Raw genomic sequence first — 21,723 nt, 5'->3', positions numbered from 1 at the left:
ACCCTTGTACTTCGGTGTATTGTCTCATAGGTGGAAGATTGGTAAGGGTGGGCAATGGGGGTCAAGTGACTTGCCCAGGGTCACACAGCTGGGAAGTGGCTGAGGCTGGGTTTGAACCTAGGACCTCCTATCTCTAGGCCTGACTCTCACTCCACTGAGCTACCCAGCTGCCCCAATGCTATAGTCTTTTAAAAACAGATCTTAATACAATTTATTAACATCAAATTAGGAACTGGCATCTGAAACTTTAAAAAATTTAAGTCCTGAATATCTGACTGTTTTTCATCCAGATCCTGGAAAATGACTTGTAAAACAAGTCCTTTTATATAAAAGACTGATTATATATATATAATCAGTCTCATTTTTAAAAAAAATATTTACCTTCTATCTTAGAACTGATTCTAAGTATTGGTTCCAAGGTAGAAGAGCAGTAAGGGCTAGGTCAAAAGGGCATGCAGAGTCCAGTATGGCAGCCTGTTGAGTCTGTGGTGAAAGTGATCCTGTGGTGGGGTTTGAGAGGAGCTAAGTTTGAGGGGAGCATAGCTCACAGTGTGGCACATAGCTAGAGAGGAGTGGATTTCCTCCCCCTCTTCACATACCTCTCATCACCCGCCCCCCTGCCCAGCAACCCAATGGGAGCACTTCCTCCCTCCCCTGTCTGGGGTAAGTGAAGGGCAAGGAGCAGGCCATTTGGTCTGGGGAAGTGGTGATGGGGTTGGGGCCCAGCATTCCATCTCTAAAAGGTTCACCATCACTGGGCTAGGCAATGGGGTTTAAGTGACTTTCCTAGGTTCACACAGCTAAGAAGTATCTGAGGCAAGATATAATTCCAGGATTTCCCCATATCAATCTTTATTTGAGAATTAAAACCCATAAAAGGAAAAAATAATTAAGGTCTTATAGACTAAAATATATTCCATTAAGTCATTTGTATTTGAGAGCTGGTGGCATATACACATATCTTGTTGCCCCTCAAAATTGCTTCATTTAATTTTTTTAAATTTTGCATTCATCTTCATTCATCTTTACCTGAATCAGATTCTAATATATTCCCCCTCCTTAGGAAGATATTTTGATTATAATAATATAATGAAAGGATATTGTAGTATGAATATCCTATAAACTAAATTCTGTATTAATAAGGTCAGAGAACTGTCTCCTCTATTAACAAGGGTAAGCATTGAATGGTCTCTATTATTTGTAATTCAAATGATTCCTCACTAGAGGTAGTAATATGCTAGTATATATTATCCAATCAAACATCACCAGTAAGGTTTAGTTTTTATGTTTATTATAATAAAAAAATGAAGCATTATTATACAGTTGCCCTTATCAATGAAATTTGCTATGTGAGGAAAAAGGGAGGGACATAGCAGTATCAATCCTGTTCTTCAAGTATGGATCATAGTTAACTGCTAATCACAGAGAAAGGCTCATTGTGAGACTTTTATCGTAGACAGGGTCATATATGCCTAGGAGAGAAAATGTCTGTTTGCCAAGTTGAGGAAACCAACCATTAAGCCAGATCATTTCCTCGACATTCCTAGACAAACATCCATCTACAGCAGCCTTCAACTGTAGGAGACATGGCATTTCTCTTGAATGTTGGACAAGCGGCCTTCAGAGAAGTCAAACACCTCTATTTGAAATAAAAACTTAGAAAAATAGCAGATTAAAATCCCAAAAGACTTTTCCACAAACAGCAAAGTTTCCCTAATTACAGCGTACAGCTAAGTTTTTATTATTTTTCTCATTTTATTAAATGTCAGGGTAACCTATTGATTTTTCATGTAAGAATAATTATAATATATATAATATAGACTTTAACTCATATTCAGTGAACGGTAGTTCACACAATGAATAGTTGGTTCAAAAATGTAGCTTTACTACATACTATATTAAAATGTAATTTTGTGATTTTCAAGATGATATTCAATGAGACTCATTTTATCTAAAGTTAACTTGTAAATTTTGCTACTTTGGTTGGGAGAGGCCCTAGGTCCTCATACTAGAAAGGATTATGACACAGCCTGGGTAGAAAGTCCCAAGAAATCTCACACACAGGGATTTCTTAGGAGGATTTTACTACTTTTTTCTGGGTTGTGATTAAAGTTATCTTGAGAGACTGATTTTTGGGTAAGTATATGTTTATTGATAGCAGGCTTATTGGTTAGGCCAGCATCATAATTGATAAAGTGATATAGATCTTCATGGCTCTCTTGCAAACCAGGGACACCCTGAGCTGGGTAAGGCAGTCTGAATAGATTTTTAGGAGCTCATTATCCAGCCCTTCTTTGACCATTCCAAGACATCTTTAATTGATGATAGCTAATTAAGAAGTGGTCCATCAGACCCTCAGCTCTTCTCCAAACTGACAGCTGAATTTTTGCACATACACCAGAAAAACGCTTCTCTCATTTATTAAAAAGGAAAATCTTGGGGGCAGCTGGGTAGCTCAGTGGATTGAGAGCCAGGCCTAGAGATAGGAGGCCCTAGGTTCAAATTCGGCCTCAGACACTTCCCAGCTCTGTGACCCTGGGCAAGTCACTTGACCCCCATTGCCTACCCTTACCACTCTTCTGGCTTGGAGCCAATACACAGTATTGACTCCAAGAAGGAAGGTAAGGGTTTAAAAAAAAAAAAAAAAAAAAAAGGAAGATCTTCCTTGAGTGGGATAAAAATGACCACCAACTCAAATTACAAACCTGAAGTCAAAAAGTGAGAATAGAAGCAGCTTTTATTCTTTCTCATGGGAAAGGGCAAGTGCCCTAATGTGATAAATGCTATGCATGGACACAGAAACAAACATTATATAGGTTCCTGACATGAGACTCCAATTGTCTAAGGACCAGAACTTATCTAGGCATGAAGTCTACCACAATCAGAAAACAGCAAGATACATTAGCATGATTTCATCGTGGGCTCCCACTTGGAAAGAGTAAGGTGATGGGGAGTCTCCCAACTCACTGGGCCTGTGGCAATAACAAAATGTCCTTAAGGTCTTATTCTGCAAGTCCAAACAGCTTTCATTCCTGCTTGGGGGATAGGATGGATGTCCATCCTGAGAAGAACACAATTCTTTTTATTCCTTATACTTCTAATTCCCAAAGACAAAGAAAGTACAAACAAGTAGCAGACCAGATAGTATCTCTGACAGAGATCCTAGACAGAATACCCTTCCTTAATATACAGGAATTAATACAGTATATGAAAAATAAATTCTCACAAAACCCTCTCCTGCTTCTTGGGGAAAATAGGTCTCAGTTTCCCCAATGAAGTACCCCAAATATGATAACTATACATTACAAGGAAACCCTATGATGCTTGAGTATTTTATAGCAAGATGTCAAAAGTGATTGATAGATGCATTGAGGGGATACTCTCGTTCTGGCACAAGGGTCTTAAACAAAATAACAGCTTATGGGAGAGACTCGAAAGGGATAGATATAACCCATCCCCTACTGCCCATTCCATTATGACCAAAAATTTAGTCTCATAATTCAGCAGTTTGATTTTTGGAGTCCACTGCTATTGCTGTCATCTTCTTCAGCCTTCTGAAGTCATATGCTGGTTCTCAGAGTAGCTCCTCTGGTAGATCTGCTTTCTCCTATTCCAGGATTACTGATAACATCTTTCCCCTAAAGTTGCTTGAAAAATAGATTTTAATATACTTTAACATAGTCACTAAATTTTTGCATTGCCAATAGTTAGCTCTCACTATCTGACCTAACTCAAACCTTGATATTCTAATTGTATTAACATGTAAAATATCCAATTATAAACCTCTATATCAAAGAATTTAAATTTCTTATACTCTTTTGCCCTTTTTTACTTATCTTAACCAAATACCTGCTTTGGAAAACTGCCAGTAACAAACTGAAAAGAACAAAGTTGATATATACCCAATTTTTTAGAACTTGGCATATGTATATAAATCATTTGATCTTTTTTACTTTCTTCAAAATTTTTTACTTCAATTATTCTCCTATTTTATTATTTGTCATGTGCTATTTGTTTGTTATTGTTTGTTATTATTTTAATCTTCTCCAGTTTTAAATCTCAATCCCCACTCCTCAAGAGGATGAGATTCTTTAAAGAATCTTACCCTTCTGCAAGAGCCTTAGATAAAACATTCTTTGCAAACATGTGGCTTTTGTGCCTAAACCAGATGGTAACATACATGAATTAATTCAGATGTTTCTCCCTTCTATTATTAACAATAGACTTCAGATGGAATATATGTAAAAGTTAGACAAATCAAACAAGTTACCTATAGACAAACATAGCCAGTTTCTAACCATGTTCAAGTAAACTAGTTATTATTATACTCACATAGAATAATAATGTTCTTCTCCAATAATCTTCTCCAAACCCTTGTGTGATCTGCTTGCATTACAGAATATATCACATATTATTTGTTATAATATTAACATTTACATAAGTCAAGATGTCACTTGGAAATAACAAAAGAGAACAAATCATTTTCCTCTAAGATAAGTGATGATATATATACAAGTCTTCTAATTTAAAACAAAAACTGCTGCTGCTAAAAACTTATGAAAGAGTGGAATTATAACCTGGTTTAAATGTTTCTAAATCATTGCCAAATTCTACCACTCCAAGTTGTTGAAAAGATTTTAAATAATTAATGACAGATAAGGCCAAATAGGTAGAAAAAGAATTACAATTTCAGGTTGAAAATAGCTTTAATGTTATACATCAGTAGCTTAGATATTTCAGTTTTAAACTAATACGTAAAGATATAATATAGTATTTATATATTTCACTGATCAAATGTCCTGGTTAAGAGGAATTTGCTATAAGAGGAAAAGAAAGGGACAAATGTACACAGCATCAAAACGATCTGTCTAGTACAGAATGCTATTTGGCTTCAGGTCAGAGTCAGAGCAAAGTTCCACACAAAGTCTCATTTCCAATTCTAGGGTACCACAGCCAGGCTCAGGATTTAAACATCCCTATTTATAATGGGAGAAATGGAGTCAAAGAAATCCCACCTTCCTCTTTGCAAGGTTGTTTCCTCAACAAAGTCCCAGTGACAGTCCTCAGACTGCAGAGCTCATTGATGGCAATCCACGAAGGGTCAGACAGCTATAACTAAAACAAACAAACAAACTAACTAACTAACAACTTAGGATAGAAGCATATTAAAAGTCCCAAAGCTTTTCCTCCAAAGCAAAATCATCATCATTTATAGCTTGGGGTCAGATTATTACTACATTCTTTATGTCTCAATATTAATAAGGTTATACTTCTGATCTATCATAAGAATAATTACAATCTAGACTTTCAGAATAAAAGCAAATTCAAAAATGCACCTTCACTATATTCCAGTTATTTTTAAATATATTCCAGTTATTAAAACATAATTACATGATTTTTAAGTGATCTAAAGTAAAACATTTATAAAACGTGGTTCTTTAAAATACAGTACAGAGTTTCAAAACACTGGTAGAAGATCTAATAAAACAGGCCCAATAAAGATCTGCAAGGAATTTACTATACCTTTTTCAAACTGAAGTTAACAGCCTCTCTCAAATATTAGAATATAGGAGAAATTTTAGCATATTCAATATCCTATATTTAAAACATGACACACTTATGCTTAGACAGGTGACAATAGTTCAATGAGGAGACATATCTAAATTTTCTTTAACACTTTAATAAATATACCCAATAATGTTTCAAAACCTAATATAGAGAAAACAACTTCATATTTCACAATTAAACAGTTCTATAAAATAAATTCTAGATTACTTCCCCTCTTTGATAATTTACTTTCCTTCTAGTCAAGGAGTAGTTTTTAATGGATAAAGGAGGACAAGAATTTCAACTGATATTATGTATTTTAATCAAACAAGGAAATTTAAATAATAACTTTAATGAATTAATTTATCATTTCCATAAGTAACCATGAATAATTTAAGAATAAAACTTAACTCTTCAAAATTAAAATTTGGTAGCAGAATTAAAATTAAAATTCAGAACAATGCATTAGAACAGTGATTCCCAAAGTGGGCGCTACCGCCCCCTGGTGGGTACTGCAGCAATCCAGGGAAGCGGTGATGGCCACAGGTGCATTTATCTTTCCTATTAATTGCTATTAAAATTTAAAAAAAAATTAATTTCCAGGGGGCTAAGTAATATTTTTTTCTGGAAAGGGGGCAGTAGACCAAAAAAGTTTGGGAACCACTGCATTAGAACATCACAACTTTTCCATATATATAAAATTTCTTTCAAGAGGTTAGTTCATAATTTAACAATGTACAAATTAGAGAAATAATTTTAACCATATCTTTACTATAAAAGTTTATCAAATTTCATCTTGTCATAAACTATTTAAGAATTTAAAATATGAAACAATTACCAAATTTTCAAATGATCTTACAGAATTACTTTATCACATTTAAAATCCTGCATAAAATTATCTAATATCAAGTAATTCATTCCAAAGAACTATATTTCATTAAAGAATTAAGTGGATGTATTTATCATTATTTATACTGAGTTCAAATTCAAAAAAATTATAACCCAATAAGAGAATTCACTTCCCATACTCCATTTGTAAGTTTCAACTCCCTCTCCTTTCAAAGAGCTGGATCAGTTTTTTCTTCACTGCATAGAAGCCAATCAATTCTTTTGTCCTTTCAATTAACCCAGAAAAGGTCTCAGAGTAGACCAGAGGAAAGATGGCTGGGTACTCCATTCTCTCCACCCCAGTCAAAAAGAAATTTACATCTGTTTCTCAACCTGCTTTGGGAAAGAGGAAATAACACTGCATATTATAAGGCACATTTTAATTTAGGTGGACTTTTAAATTGCTACTAGAAAAAGCTGTTCTATCTCAGAAGCCTTTAAAAAATGCAGTTCCACATAATCCTTCCAAGTCCTAAAAATCTAGATTACATTGATTTGTATTCTTTTTTCACCTGAAACAGATTGCTCATTTCTAGGCAGTTTGGCTCAACTGTTGAAAATCAACCTGGATTCAACCCAATCCACTACAATCTTCAGAAGTACCATGAATTATCACATTCATGTTAGACTAATAAGATTGCAGACAGGCAATTTAATCTAATACAATGCTTTAAATTCAAAATAACAGAAATTTTATTTATCTTAAATACATCACTAGGATTGTTTGGGGGTAGGGGGTGTTGAGGTGAACCTCTGGGTTCAAGACAGGTACTCTTTGCAAGAATCCAAGACTCCATAACTTAGCTTGGAAATAAAGAGAGAAACGTATTAATTTGGAATTCATGTTGACGTGGCTGGAGGACAGGCACAAGAGTGGACGCTTTTCTAGGGAAATGGATTCTAGGATTTTTATATCCTATTGACAACAGGTGCTACATGACTAGAAAAGGGACTGTGATGGTATGAGTTTTAGACAGAAATGAAGCGGTTGTTGGTCACCTGATTGGTACTAGAGTGGTGTTTTGTGTCCCAAAGACACAGGGGTTGCCTGGGCATAGTTTAGGGGACAGGCAGATATGTTAGATTACAACCTGATGGTATTAGGGCATAACCAGAAGATGTATATCTATTTCTGTCTCAAAATCTAGGGGAGAATCCAAGGGGCATATTTCTCTCAGGGGTTTCTCCTTATTGTGAGACTCTGATGTCCAGAGTCACCTTTTCCTCAGCATTACAAGAATGCAAGGAAGGGAAGGAATTTTCTATTTGTGGAGCTTGGGGTATCCAAAAGGAAACTCAGGGTCCCATGACAAGATCACTTCAATCTAAAATAACTATTAACCAAATAAAAGCTAGCCTTTATAACTGCTAACATAACTTTCACTTCTATTTATGTTGGACTCACTCCCATAAAATTTCTTACCTCATAACTTAGGGGGGAAAAAAAACTTTTACCAACAGGAAATTTTTTTACTATCCCATTTTAAGTTTCTTACCAATTTTGAAAATATTCTCTGTAATCCCAAGATGTTGGCAACTATATAGAAATACATGTGAGAAAAAATAATTTGTCTATTACAGAACAAAAATACAAAAAGATTTTTCTACATTTTATAAGAAACCAAGAAAAAAACACAAAGTAAGCAGACAGTACAACAAAAAATATATAATTTTGCAATAATGATAAATGCCAAATTAACAAAATATTAAATGTAGCTACCTTAAAATTTCTTCCATTTTAAAAATAAGTAACAAAGAAGGAACAAATTCTCAGCTGAAGTTATTACAGATTGTATGTTAGATGTTACGATACAATACCAGACATTAAAAAATATATAGCACCTTTCTTGGGAGTAAACCCAAAGCAAGCTCAACTAACATACATGTAAGATTAAAATTAATATCCAATAACTCTAAGTATTATATTTTATAAGATTAATAATCATTTGAAGTAGAGGAAATAAAAGGACAAAAGTAAAACTTCAGTAAAGAGAAGTTTTCCCAATCTAGTTCACAGGAGAAGAGTAAGAGTGGGCAGGGTTACAGAAACTTTATCTTCAAAACATAAGGACGGAACATGAGGACAAAAGTGGGATTCTGGGAAATGGAGTTCTGGGGTACAATATTCTAATTACACAATCCCTCTCCTGTGATTCCAAAGGAAAACAAACATGTAGAAATCTGTCCAATTTACATGCCTAGTTTCCCCCATTGAATCAGTATTTATAACCAACTTAAAAGATCTTCAACTAGAGGTATATACAATATTGCCCTCTGTAAGGGGAAATTACAATAAGTTGGGGATAGGAGGGAAAGAAAAAAGAACAAAACTAATGATTGCTACATTGACCAAAAAAACAATTAGGGGGCAGTCCCCTTTGGCATAACAATGTGTATTCAAAATAAATTCATTCAACCCCTTCATAGTTCAAATCACCATATCCAATGTTCAGTCTGGATCTTTTGGTGCAGTGTATGGTTTCTGCAGGCATTTTCATGGCGCCTTCTCCAAACAGTTCACTTTCTTGTCTCAGGGAGGTAGCAGGTTTCTTATCCTAAAATTACTCTCAAAAGAATTTAAACTTTGCATTATAGTATAATACAATCTCCCCTAAGGAGGGTGTTGATAAATTTTACCAACTCTTCAAGAGTAAAGCAAATTATCCTTTATGATCTATGATAAAAAGTCTCACTATCAAATAACAATGACTTGCATCAGGAATAGTCTCTAGATTTGAAGTATTTGCTTTTGTCGAAAAAACACAAATAGGAATATTAATTAGAACTAACAGGAATTGCATTATTGAAGAAACAGTGGTTGAAGGAAACTAATTTTCTGAAGGGCTCTAAGTGTAACTTTTTCTCCATTTCCTTTCAAATCAGTTAAAGGCTGTCAATTTCTTCTGTTTATTTACTCTGTCTTATTATAGCCTTTGCAGGAAAAAAAACATTAAATTTTACTTACTTTTCAGTTGCTTCATAACTTTAAAACAAGTTTCTCTCTCTCTGGAAGTTCTTTGCGATTCACCATCAATCTGGGAGTCCTAGTATAGGGACTGATAACAGGGCTTGGTTGGCATCTTTAGGTTGTTTAAAAGCAGTAACAGAGGGGTAAATTAATGTCAGTTTAACATTTTTTATTCTTATGAAGAGAAAAATTATGGTGGTCTAAAAATGATGGTTCCTGTTCTGCCTTTTAAAGAAATCATATTTCTATCCTACAACAATATTGTCATTCTCTAAGTACAATTTTCAAATGTATCTTTTCAAAATTTGTAAAGCCATTTCCACAGTTTTGGCACCCAAAAACTTCAGGTTCAGAGACTAACAAACTTCTTTAGAAAGTGAACTTACATTCCTGATCAAAAAATGGGACTGACTAATCTTGCTGAGACTTGAGCAGTTGGAGAATTAAAGGGCAAGATTAGAATTCTAATATATTACTTTAATCTTGAATAGCAAATAGATTTCACTTTAAGTTCTGAGTTATGGAATTATTTAAACTCCCAGGAATTTTACTCTAATTTCTCTTGAATTGTTTTCCCAAGTATTTCTTATGTTAATTCTGGATTTTACCGAATTTCTCTTGATCAAGTCATACAGATCAATAAATGTACTTTTAGGGGTTCATCATTCAGTTCCTCTCTTAAATATCTCAAGACATGTCTAATCAGTAAATAGCTAAATAAGAGGTAGTCTATTAGACTATCCTTCCCCTCTGTATCCCATGTCCTAGGGAACTCTACCCAGGAAAAGAACCTTTGTCCCATTCATTTATTAACCAAATTTTGCTAAAAGGGGACATATTCCTAGAGATTCCCGAGAACAAAGGAAAGGCAATGAGGAATACACTAGACAGAATCTCTTACCCAGTACACAGACACAGGAATACACAGAAATTCTCATTGATCTTTATATATAAATTAATATATTATATAAAAAATAAATTCGCACTATAAGCTGATCCTTCACCTGAAGATGGTTGATCACCTACCGAAAAGCCAGTGTGGCTTCAGGAAGAGCCAAGAGAATGGTCAATATGGTGTTTGCTGCCCAAAACTCCAAGAGGAATGCCAGGAGCAGCATAGAGGTCTGTGCACAAAGTTTGTCAATCTGTCCAAGGCCTTTGACACTGTTAATCATGAGGGATTATAGAAGATCATGGAAAAATCTGATCCTGGAGTTTATCAGTATTATATGCCTGCTCCATGATAGTACACATGTATGGGTTCCAGATAACTGATAGTGCTCTTGTGTTTTCCTAGGCACCAATAGATAGAGTGAAGCAAGGCTGTGTGCTTGTTCCCATGCTTTTTAGCATGATGTTCTCAGCAACATTGTCAGATGCCTTTAATGAAGATGAAAATAGCATCAAGGTCAGCTATCTCACTGATGGCAAATGAACATGAAAAGGCTAAAAGTCAAGACTAAAGTGGAGGGAGAGTTGGTACACAGCTTTCTGTTCATAGATAATTGTGCAGGCTTCCGGGTTAAGATGGCAACAGAGTAAAAACCTGCTGCGAAACTTATAGGACTCCTCAAGAAGACATAAAAACAAATCCAAATGAATGAAGTGACCCCACAACAGGGCGCAGCATTGAAGGTTCGTGGAATTAGGGCATTTCCATGCTATAAGGGGGTGAAATAGCTCTCACTAAAATGCGAGCTGAGCACCACCCCCCACCTATAGTGCCAAAGCCAGTGCACAAGAGTTAGAGCAAGTTTGGGGCATGCATTAAGTCCTTGGCAGCTACCTGGGGTCACCTGGGCCTGTTCCTGAGAGCAACAAGACTTAAGACCCCAAGAGGCTAAAGAACACACTGATTTTGAACACAGACCCTGAGCACAGGCGCAGTCTCAGCTGCAGACTCGGACCCTGAGCACAGGCTTGGACCTTGAGTAGGGACTCAGTGCAGAGGGGTGTATGACTGTGGAAGCAGTGCCCTGAGACTGTTAAAGGAGCTTCAGGCAGAGGAACAAGCAAGGGGACCACCAGGAGGCTTGATGCTGAGAACAACTAGACCTGAGATCTCAGGAGGCTAAAGAGTACAGACAGACCCTGGGCGTGAGGATAAAGCTGAGAGGGTACACGGCTCACAATGGCAAGCCAGAGACAAGAATTCCAGAAGAGAAAGATCAAGAAGAAATCTTTAACACTCAACAACTTTTACACAGAAAAAATCCAGACAACAGAGCAAACAGCAGAGGAGTACAAACAAGTAATCATATCTAAACCTTCCCCAGAAAATGAAAACTGGTCCCAAGCTATTGAAGAGTTCAAATCTGAGATTATGAGAAAGATGGTAGAGATCTGGCAAGAAAAAATAGTTTAAAAGGCAGAATTTCACAATTAGAAAGTGAGGCTCAGAAATCAAATGAATTGATAAGCAAACTGAAGACCAAAAATGACCAGCTGGAAGCCTTGAAGAACCAAACAAACCAGATTCAAAAATAAAACCAAAAGATTATAGCCAAAAACCAGTCTCTAAAGGCTAGAATTGGACAATTAGAAAAAGATGCCCCCAAATCAAAAGAATTGATAAGCAAATTGGAGGCCAAAATCAAATAGCTGGAAAACAGGATAGACCAAATCAAAAAGGAAAATCAAAAGAATATAATAGAAAACCAGTCTCTAAAGACAAGAATTGGGCAAGTAGAAGCCAATGATCTCTCCAGACAATAAGAACAAATAAAGCAAAGTCAAAAGACTAATAAAATAGAAGGAAACATGAAATATCTCACTGAGAAACTGACAGATCAAGAAAAAAGGTCTAGAAGAGATAATTTGAGAATCATTGGTCTTCCTGAAAAAGCAGAAATTAATAGAAATTTGGACTCCATACTAAAGGAAATTATTCAGCAAAATTGCCCTGAAGTTCTACAACAAGAGGGCAATATAGACATTGAAAGGATCCATAGATTGTCCTCTACACTAAACCCTGAAAAGACAACCCCCAGGAATATAATAGCCAAATTCAAGAGCTTCCAAGTAAAAGAAAAAAATTTTACAAGAAGCCAGAAAGAGACAATTCAGATATCAAGGAGCACCAATCAGGATCACACAGGATCTGACAGCCTCCACACTACAAGACCGCAAGGCTTGGAATATAATATTCAGAAAGGCAAGAGAACTGGGTCTACAACCAAGGATCACCTACCCATCAAAACTTCCAGGGGAAAGTATGGGCATTCAACAAGATAGAAGATTTCCAAGTATTTGCACAGAAAAGACCAGGACTAAATGGAAAGTTCGATATCCAACCACAAAAACCAAGAGAAACATGAAAAGGTAAATAAGAAACAGAGGGGAAAGAAAGAAAACTCTTATTTTTAAATTTGCCTCTTTAAAGGCTTCAATAAGATCTAATTATTTGTATTCCTATATGGAGAAATGTTATGTGTAATTCTCTGTAGTGAACTCTATTCACTATTATAATATCCACTATTATAGTAATTAGAAGAATTATTCACAGGGAGAGGTTGGAGTACTAAATGGTCTAAGATGATAAAGGGGTGGGTGGGAAAGAGGGGGGTGAATAGTGGAGAACATCAAGAGAAACTTGAATGAATAAGAAAAATAGGATATTCTATTACACACAAAGAGGGCATGAATACTATTATAAGAAGGAGAGGAAGAGAGCATTAAGAGGTAATATTTAAACCTTACTCTCAGTGTAATTAACCCTGAGAGGGAAGAGTAGCTATATCCATTGAGATATAGAGCTCTAGCTAACCCTACTGAGAAAGTCAGAAGGGATAAACCAAGGGGAGCAGAGGAGTGGGGAGTTCAAAAAAGGGAGGAGAGGAGAAGGGAGAGGGAATTCATTAGGCCTTAAAAATAAAAAGAGGGGAATAACAAGGGAGGGGGTAGAAAGGATAGTAAATCAAGGGAGGGGCCAAGGGTTAATGATTTAAAACAAATCACTGGTTTAAAAGGAAATAGCCTAAGAAGAAGGGGTAGAACTAAGAGAGGATACCAAAATGTTGGGGAATACACAATTGATAATTATAACTCTGAATGTGAATGGGATGATTGATTATACAAAATTAAAAAGCTTTTGCACAAACAAAAACAATGCAACCAAAATCAGAAGGGAAACAACAAATTGGGAAAAAATATAACAAAAAACTCTGACAGGGGTCTAATTACTCAAATATACAAGGAGTCAAATCAATTATATAAAAAATCAAACCATTCCCCAATCAATAAAGGGGCAAGGGACATGAATAGGCAATTCTCAGGTAAAGAAATCAAAAGTATCAATAAGCACATGAGAAAGTGTTCTAAATCTCTAATAATTAGAAAAATGCAAATTAAAACAACTCTGAGGTATCACCTCACACCTAGCAGATTGGCTAAATGATAGTAGGGGAGAGTAATGAATGTTGGAGGGGATGTAGCCAAATTGGGACATTAATGCATTCCTGGTAGAGTTGTAAACTGATCCAACCATTCTGGATAGCAATTTGGAACTACACTCAAAGAGCTATAAAAGATTGCCTGCCCTTTGATCCAGCCATACCATTTTGGGTCTGTACCCTAAAGAGATCATAGATAAACAGACTTGTATGAAAATATTTATAGCTGCACTTTTTGTGGTGGCAAAAAAACTGGAAAACAAGGGTATGCACTTCTATTGGGGAATGGCTGAACAAATTGTGGTGTATGCTGGTGATGGAATATCATTGCGCTAAAAGGAATAATAAACTGGAGGAATTCCATGTGAACTGGAAAGACCTCTAGGAATTGATGCTGAGTGAAAGGATCACTTTTGTCTACATTGTACACAGAGACCAATTCACTGTGGTAAAATAGAATGTAATGGACTTCTGTACTAGCAGCAATGCAATGATCCAGGACAATTCTGAGGGATTTATGCTAAGAATGCTACCCACATTCAGAGGAAGAACTACAGGAGAGGAAACACAGAAGAACAGCAACTGCTTGAACACATGGGTTGATGCAGACATGATTGGGGATATAGACCCAAAACTACCACACCAATGCAACTAACAACAATTTGGAAATAAGTCTTGATTGATGACACATGTTAAAACCAGGGGAAATGTGCATCGGCTATGGGGGGGGGTAGGAGGTCAGAGGGGGTGAAGGGGAAAGTAAGAACATGAATCATGTAACCATGATAACTTTACTAAAAAATATAAATTATTAATATAAATAAATAAATAATGCCTACTATCCACACATAAAATAGATGATTGTGCACTCAATGCAGCCTCTGAGACAGTGATACAACAAAGCATGGATCAATTCCCTGCCTCTTGGGCTAATTTTGGACTGACAATTAACACCAAGAAAATAGATTCTCCACCAGCCAGTGCCACACCATCTAGACATGGAACATTAGAACTAACGGAGAAATTTTGAATTCTATGGATAAGTTTACATACCTTGGCAGTATACTTTCCAGGGCTGGCCCCATAAATGATAAGGTTGATGTATGCATTGATAGAGCTAGCTCACTATTTGGGAGGCTCCGAAGGAAAGTGTAGGAAAGAAGAGGTAGTAAGCTGCCTGAATGTCTATAGAGCCACTGTGCTACCTTTATTGTTGTATTTCTATAAAACCTAGGCAATATACGAAGACCAGGAAACTGAATTGCTTCTCCTTGAATCATTTTAGGAAGATGGCTAGATAAAGTACCAGATTCTACAGACCTTTCTCTAACAGAACAGTCAAGCATTTGGACTCTACTGCAGAGAGAGCAACTCCAACCAATTGGCCATATTGCTTGTATGTGAAATGTATGTTTACTTAAAAGACTATTTTACAAAGAACTCACCCAAGATAAGTGCTCACATGGAGATCAGAAGAAGTGACACTCTCAAGGTCTCTCTGAAGAACTTTAGTATGATTTATGAGATATAGGAGAAACTGGCACAGGATTGTTCCACATGGTGAGCTTGAATCAAAGAATATACTGTGCTCTATGAGCAAAGCAGTATTGCAATAATCCAAAAGAAACATGAGAAACTTCCAGGTTAAGATGGCTGCAGAGTAGTAGCAGGACTCTTACTCTCCTCACTATCGACCCATATATAATAATACCTCAAAAGGACAAAAAAAAAATCCAGATGAAGGAAGGGACTCCATAAAAGGGCACAGCATCGAAGGTACACAGGATTTGGGTATTTCCATAATATAAGGGGGTGAAATAGGTCCCACCAAAATGTGAGCTGATCAACCTTCCCACCACCACTTAGGGTGCCTTAGTAAGAGCCAGTATGCCAGAAATATAGGGAGTGTGGGGCAGTCTCTAGATTCTTGGCAGCTAAGACCACCAGAGAATTACCCCTGAGAACAGCTAGACTTGAGACCCCAGGAGGCTGAAGAGTACGGACCTTGGGTGAGGATATAAGAGTTGAGAGGGGTGGCAGACAGTATCTTCTAAGCTAGAAGGCTCCCTTATTGATATTGCCGCGCGAGACGAATCCTGGTCTTTAGTTCGGCTTGGTAGGTGTGCTGTGTGTACCTCCTTCTGCCCTCCTTTTACTCTTTCCACACCTGTTACTGACATCTTGGGGTTCTGTATAGTGATTGATCACTTTTGTCTACATTTTCTACCCCTCTGCCTCTGATTGACATGGCTTTATCTCAGTGCATTCATGGGGTCTGCACTCCCTATTTATGGGATTGTTATTGTTTTTAACTTTTCTACCTGCTCTTAAAAGGGAATTGTAGTCAGATTACATCTTTACATATGCTTCATTAGTGAGAAGCATTTCTCCCCAGTAGTTGTTTCATTTGATACAGAATGATTGAGTAGGCAGCACTGATAAACACCTGTATCAGGAAATGTGTATGATGTGTTCTGGCCAGTTTTCCATGAAAAGGTACCCTCCTCCCCCACTACTTACTAATGCCTGCACACAAGTCATGTTATTTTCTGTAATCTCCTGATCTCCTACTTAATTTATGTAGCCAAATGGCTCAACCAGCAGGCTGGCAGCTTTTTCTTCTCCTGTTGCCTGACTTGAGAGAGGGAGAGGAAAAACTATTCTTCCCTGAAATTTTCTCTTTTTATTTCAGCAATTTTCTTAGTGTAAAGGAGTTTTATATGTATGTGCACAGTTATATCAGTACTATAGTGTCCCATTAAGTCTTGTTTTTTGATTAATAATCAAAATAATTTTGATTAATAATCAGCAAAACCATGCAGCACTAGAAGTCACATTAATGTACTTTATTCATCATTGGTTAGCACATAATAACATTATTTAAAAATAGTTCAGAGACTTATTTGTACTTTAAAAGTGTTGTTCTTACATAAAATGCACATATTTACTTGTATTCAGTGTTAAACATATTGTACGGCTCTCACAAAATTACATTTTAAAAAATGTGGCGTTTATGGCTTTCACGGCCAAAAAGGTTCCAGACCCCTGCTTTAAGGTCTCCTTCATTACTTGAGAAAACCTAATATAGTACAGACAAATTCCAGTTGCTTTAACCTCCAATTCAATAGCCATGTAGTCAGCTTCTATAGTAACTTTTCTGATCCTTGCATTATCTAGAAACTTTCTCATTCCCCTCAATGGTTGTTAAGAACTTGACAGAAAGGCTCTCAGTATTCTGAACAAATATTCGGTGCCCTTAAGTATTTATGCTCAATGTTAATGTTTCATCTCTTTAACATATACAAACATATACAAACCAGGATTCAAGTTTCTCTTTTTCTTCTAGGTATTAGTATCTGTTAAGATATATATCTGTTATATTTTATATTTAACATATATATAAATATATAACATATATATATGTATATATATAACATGTTAATGATTTTCCATTCCACATGATTCAAGATGACAGTAAATCCTAGAGCTTAGAGAATTATGGGTAAATTGCCAACTAGTAGAGAGTTGCCTTTCTGAAGTAATTTTCTGCTATGGGTGTGGCCATAGGTAAATCTGCAAAGATGACAGTTTAATCCATGGGAGCTGATGAAATCACCATGATGGAGAATACAAGAGCAGAGACTAAGGACTATGCCTTGAGATATGCCCAAAGTTCAAGGGGAAATATGTGGATGAACCAGTAAAAGAGTTTGAGAAATAGTCAAAGAAGAACAGTATCATGAAAGATGAATTTATATCAGTCCTCATTAGGTACATTTAGTAATTAAACTTGGTCATCTTATGGGGAAACACTTGTGGGTAACTTAAATATTACTGCATTTAGAAAAAGGGGAGAAGGAGGACTGATTGGACATGGATAACAAACTAGAACTAACAAACTGGGGAAACAAAACCCCACCAAAGTACAAGGAATGGGAAGTTATAGATTGGCAGTTGAGACCAACTGCCACCACAGATCCACCTAGCCTGAGAGTCTGTAAAATTAACAAACTGCAATGAGTAGACTGGGACCAAAGAATTATAAAATATACATTTAATAAAGTCTATAGAGTTAAAAGTTAAAGATCTGGGAAATCCCTACACTAAACAAGCAGCTAAGACACAAGGGACAAATGGGATCTCATGTAGATTGTCTTGATCAGCAGTAGTCCAAGAGCATAGGAACCAGACAAATAACTCTTCAGAGAAATCAGGGAGACTGACTTTGCTTGTCCACCAAGCAAATCAGTATTCTCAACCACTACTCCTTGATCCTGCTAGTTGTAAGGTCCCAGATGTTGCTTAGAGATATCCAAAATCCACAGGTCTCTCAGGTCAGTGCTTTCCCAACTCCTTTAAAACCCCAAATGCCTTTTAGAGAGTCCACCGTCTTCCAGGTTGGAATATCAGCTTCTGCCTGCCTGTCTAAAATTCCAAAATTCTTTAAAACCTATTTCCCTCTTACAGTCAGAAATGCAGACTGTGTGTTTGTGTGTGGTATTTTTTCAAATCTGATTAAGAGGGTATTTAAAGGAGAATGTAAGGTGAGGGAGAAAACTGCCTCATATCTATCCTATTATTGGAGAGTAGCTAGTACCACATAAGAAGAATCAAAACAACAATAATGACAAGCACTTACTAAGTGTTTGCTATCTTAGGTGGATTTCTAACCCTATAGCAGGAGGTAAAGATACAAAGACAAAATGAAAATTAAATGCTTGTCATCTAAGAGCTTACATTCTATTAGGAGGGAAACAAAGGATATCCAAATAAGTTAATTCAAAATAATTTGAGGAGTATCAAAACAACAATATCCAAAAGAATTAGGGGGGCAAATAGGAGGCTCAATATAGAGATGTGAGGTCCAGGGTTCAAATCTGACCTCAGACACTTCCTAGCTATGTGGCCCTGGTCAAATCTATTGCCTAGCCCTCACCACTTTTCTACCTTGGAACCAATACATAGTATTGATTCTAAAATGGAAGATAAGGGTTTAATAAATAAAAGAACTAGAAAAGTCTTCCCTTAGTAGGAGGTACTGTAGTTAAATTTTGAAAGAAGTTATGGATTCAAACAAATAAAGGTAAGGAAGGGAGTGGTATGCACTTAAGGCATGTGGTAGGCACTTAAAAAATGCTTGCTGAATGATGAATTAGGACTCTTTCATACTTTCTTAGTCTTCTTCCTCTTTCCTCAGTCATTGCCTTTTTAACCCAGTCTTCCTTACCACAGGTTTTGAAAACCAGCACATCCACACTTCCCTAATTCTAACATCACCATCCACTGCAGAAAACATATGGGTAATGACAACTACAACCCTGATGATGCAGAGAACAGGCATCAGGACCTGTGGGACTGGGACCCCCACTCAGCCCTATCCAATTGTCCTACTTACAGGAGAAAGAGGGATTGCAACAGTTTAACAACTTGTCAGCAATGTACAAAGACAAAACATGCAACCTGGAAAGTGAGAACAGCTGCTAAAACTCATAGGGCTCAAGGTGTTCTATGAGGTCTAGCTCAAGGAATGCCTTGGAATACACAGTCCAGAAGTTTACTTAAAATAAGTTTGAGAACAATTGTCAAAGCCTCCCTGAAGATCTGAAGTTTCAAAAAGACCTTATGAGATCAGTGAAACCAGCTCAGTAGAAATAGATTCTGGGCATCAGTTAAGCCAGTACAAGTTGGCTCAAATACTCCATGAGATGAGAAAGCAATAAAAGGACAAATGAAGTTGTACAAAATGGATCTAGAACAGATTAATATTGCTGAACTTGAGAACTCTAGGTCTTCAGAGATGACTACATCCACTGTCAATAATGCCAGGGGAAGAACTGATAGAAAGTCCTTTGAGGATTGAGTTTTTCCTCCAAGATTTCTATCTAAAAAAAAAAAAAGAGTCCTCAGTATGCTTAGATAGGAAGCAAGAACCACAAGATTTGCTTGTTAAAGAATAGTAACTCTTTAAGACTGCTGTCCAATAAAGTAACAAGGAATCAAATGCAACAGTTAAATGTTTATGAACTTGATGTAAAGTTAGGGCTAGACAAGGAAATCAGTACGTACAGGGAACTGTTAAGAGGTTGAGGAAAAAAGACTGAAGTTTTATGTAACCCGAATTTCTTCTTGAGTAACAGTGTCAAGAGCACTCTCCAGCCAAAGTGGATGTACAGCTATGTAAGGGCCAGAATATATGGGGTTAAGATTAAAAGGACTGGACTAAATTAATCAGACTATGGTCGCCAGGAATGATTACTTAATTACAAATGACTCTTTAGCAATTTATTTATAAAATAGAGTTAAAGTAGAGAAATGAGAAAGATGGCACAGTAAGAAATCTAGCTTAACAAGCTAGACTATTGCTCAAGCCCTGGCTTTACTCCAGCAGGGCTCCAGAAGCCCCAGCCAGAGGGCTTAAGGGTCAATTAACAAGGGTTTTATCCAGGAGACCTCCTCCCAGACAAAGGGCCCCTCTGGAGGCTAGTACCTCTCAGAACAAACCAAAGAAGAGAGTCAGCCTTTTTCACTCACCCACATGATTGTTTTTATAGAAGGCAAGCCTCAACTGGAGCTCCTCCAGGTTCCAGTTCAAGGTGAAAGACCTCCCTCACAGGAAGTTCTTGCCACTTATAAAGACCATTCCTTTTGTCACTTACTGTGCCTTCCTCTCACTTTACATGTACCAATTACAGCTAAAGCTTTGCTTAGAACTGCCCAGGGGGTAGTCAGTTGATTCTGATTCATCACTCACTATAGCACATGTGGGTCATAGACCTCTCCCACTTAAAGATAAGTTGGGTGTGTACACTTTTGGTGATTAAATCTAAAAATGGGCAGGGGAGAGTTAATCCCATCTTCACAGCTAAAAGGAAAGATGAAGAGAGCTGATGTAGAAATCAGAAGTTGTAGCATCATCTCTCATGTTCCATCAACCACTGGAAGTATTTGTATTCAAAAGACAGAAGTTGATGGAAATTTTATCCATTTAAAGAATATATCTTACAAGGACCAATGGGAGTCTGGGAGATGATCAGAAAAATAGGAGATACATGTGTGAGTTTATAAATATCTCAAAATAGATAATAAAGGCAAGACAGAGTGTCACACTTTGGGCTGCAAATGTTGGAGTCACTGAATCTGCTCCCATTGACCTCATTTGGAGAACCAGAACTCTTGGGGTAATAGTGAAGATGTAATGGTTATATTAAAAAATTCTCAGTGAGAGGAAGTTGTTCAAAGAAATCATGTCTTCAAAACAACTTTACCTGAGAGGAGAAGGAAGAGAAAAAGGAGGAAATTATTGAAGCAATTGGAAAAAAGAATATTTCTCACCTACAGGGAGATCCAAGGAACATTCAAGAAAAGCTGGAAAAATATGTGAACTATTAGAATCAGTTCTCTTTCTCAAATTAAGAAATTATAGTAATTATTTACACATCTCAGAATTTGTTCAGATGCACAAAATATTTTTATATTTCTTTTATGTGAATTTATAAGCTAGAAGTCTAGTGACCTTAATTTCCTTTCATGACACTGAAAAGTTTTATAAACATATCTATAATTTCTGTAAGATGGGAATTATTGATGACATTTTTAAAAAATATCAAGTTTTTCTGCCACTTTGTGTTATGAATTTTTCTTTTTTTTTTTAATAAAGTCAAATAGAAGAAACATAACCATTCTGTGTTTGGGAGTTATTTGAAGATTGCTCCATCTTCCTTTTTATATCTCTTTTCTTAACTGCTCTTAAAGCTATCCCACTATCTTCACTCAATTTTAGGGTCAATTCAGGCTCCTGGGAATAGCCTCTTAATTGGCTTACCTGTCTCAAGCCTTCCATTCTTAAAAGGCACACTTACCTCTCCATGATAATCTAAATAGAAAAAAGGCATCCCTCTAGCTTTTTTTATACTCCTTCTCTAGGAAAAA

The 21,723-nt window shown here is 36.5% G+C and overlaps 1 pseudogene; it reads left to right on the top strand.

The window, feature by feature from the left end:
• Nucleotides 1-10,413: 10,413 nt before the first annotated feature.
• On the top strand, nucleotides 10,414-19,924 carry LOC123246688 (annotated as a pseudogene).
• The last annotated feature ends 1,799 nt before the right edge of the window (nucleotides 19,925-21,723 follow it).

Source organism: Gracilinanus agilis, chromosome 4, assembly GCF_016433145.1.
Source record: "Gracilinanus agilis isolate LMUSP501 chromosome 4, AgileGrace, whole genome shotgun sequence".
NCBI classification, from domain to species: domain Eukaryota; kingdom Metazoa; phylum Chordata; class Mammalia; order Didelphimorphia; family Didelphidae; genus Gracilinanus; species Gracilinanus agilis.
This window is presented reverse-complemented; position numbering and strand designations above follow the sequence as displayed.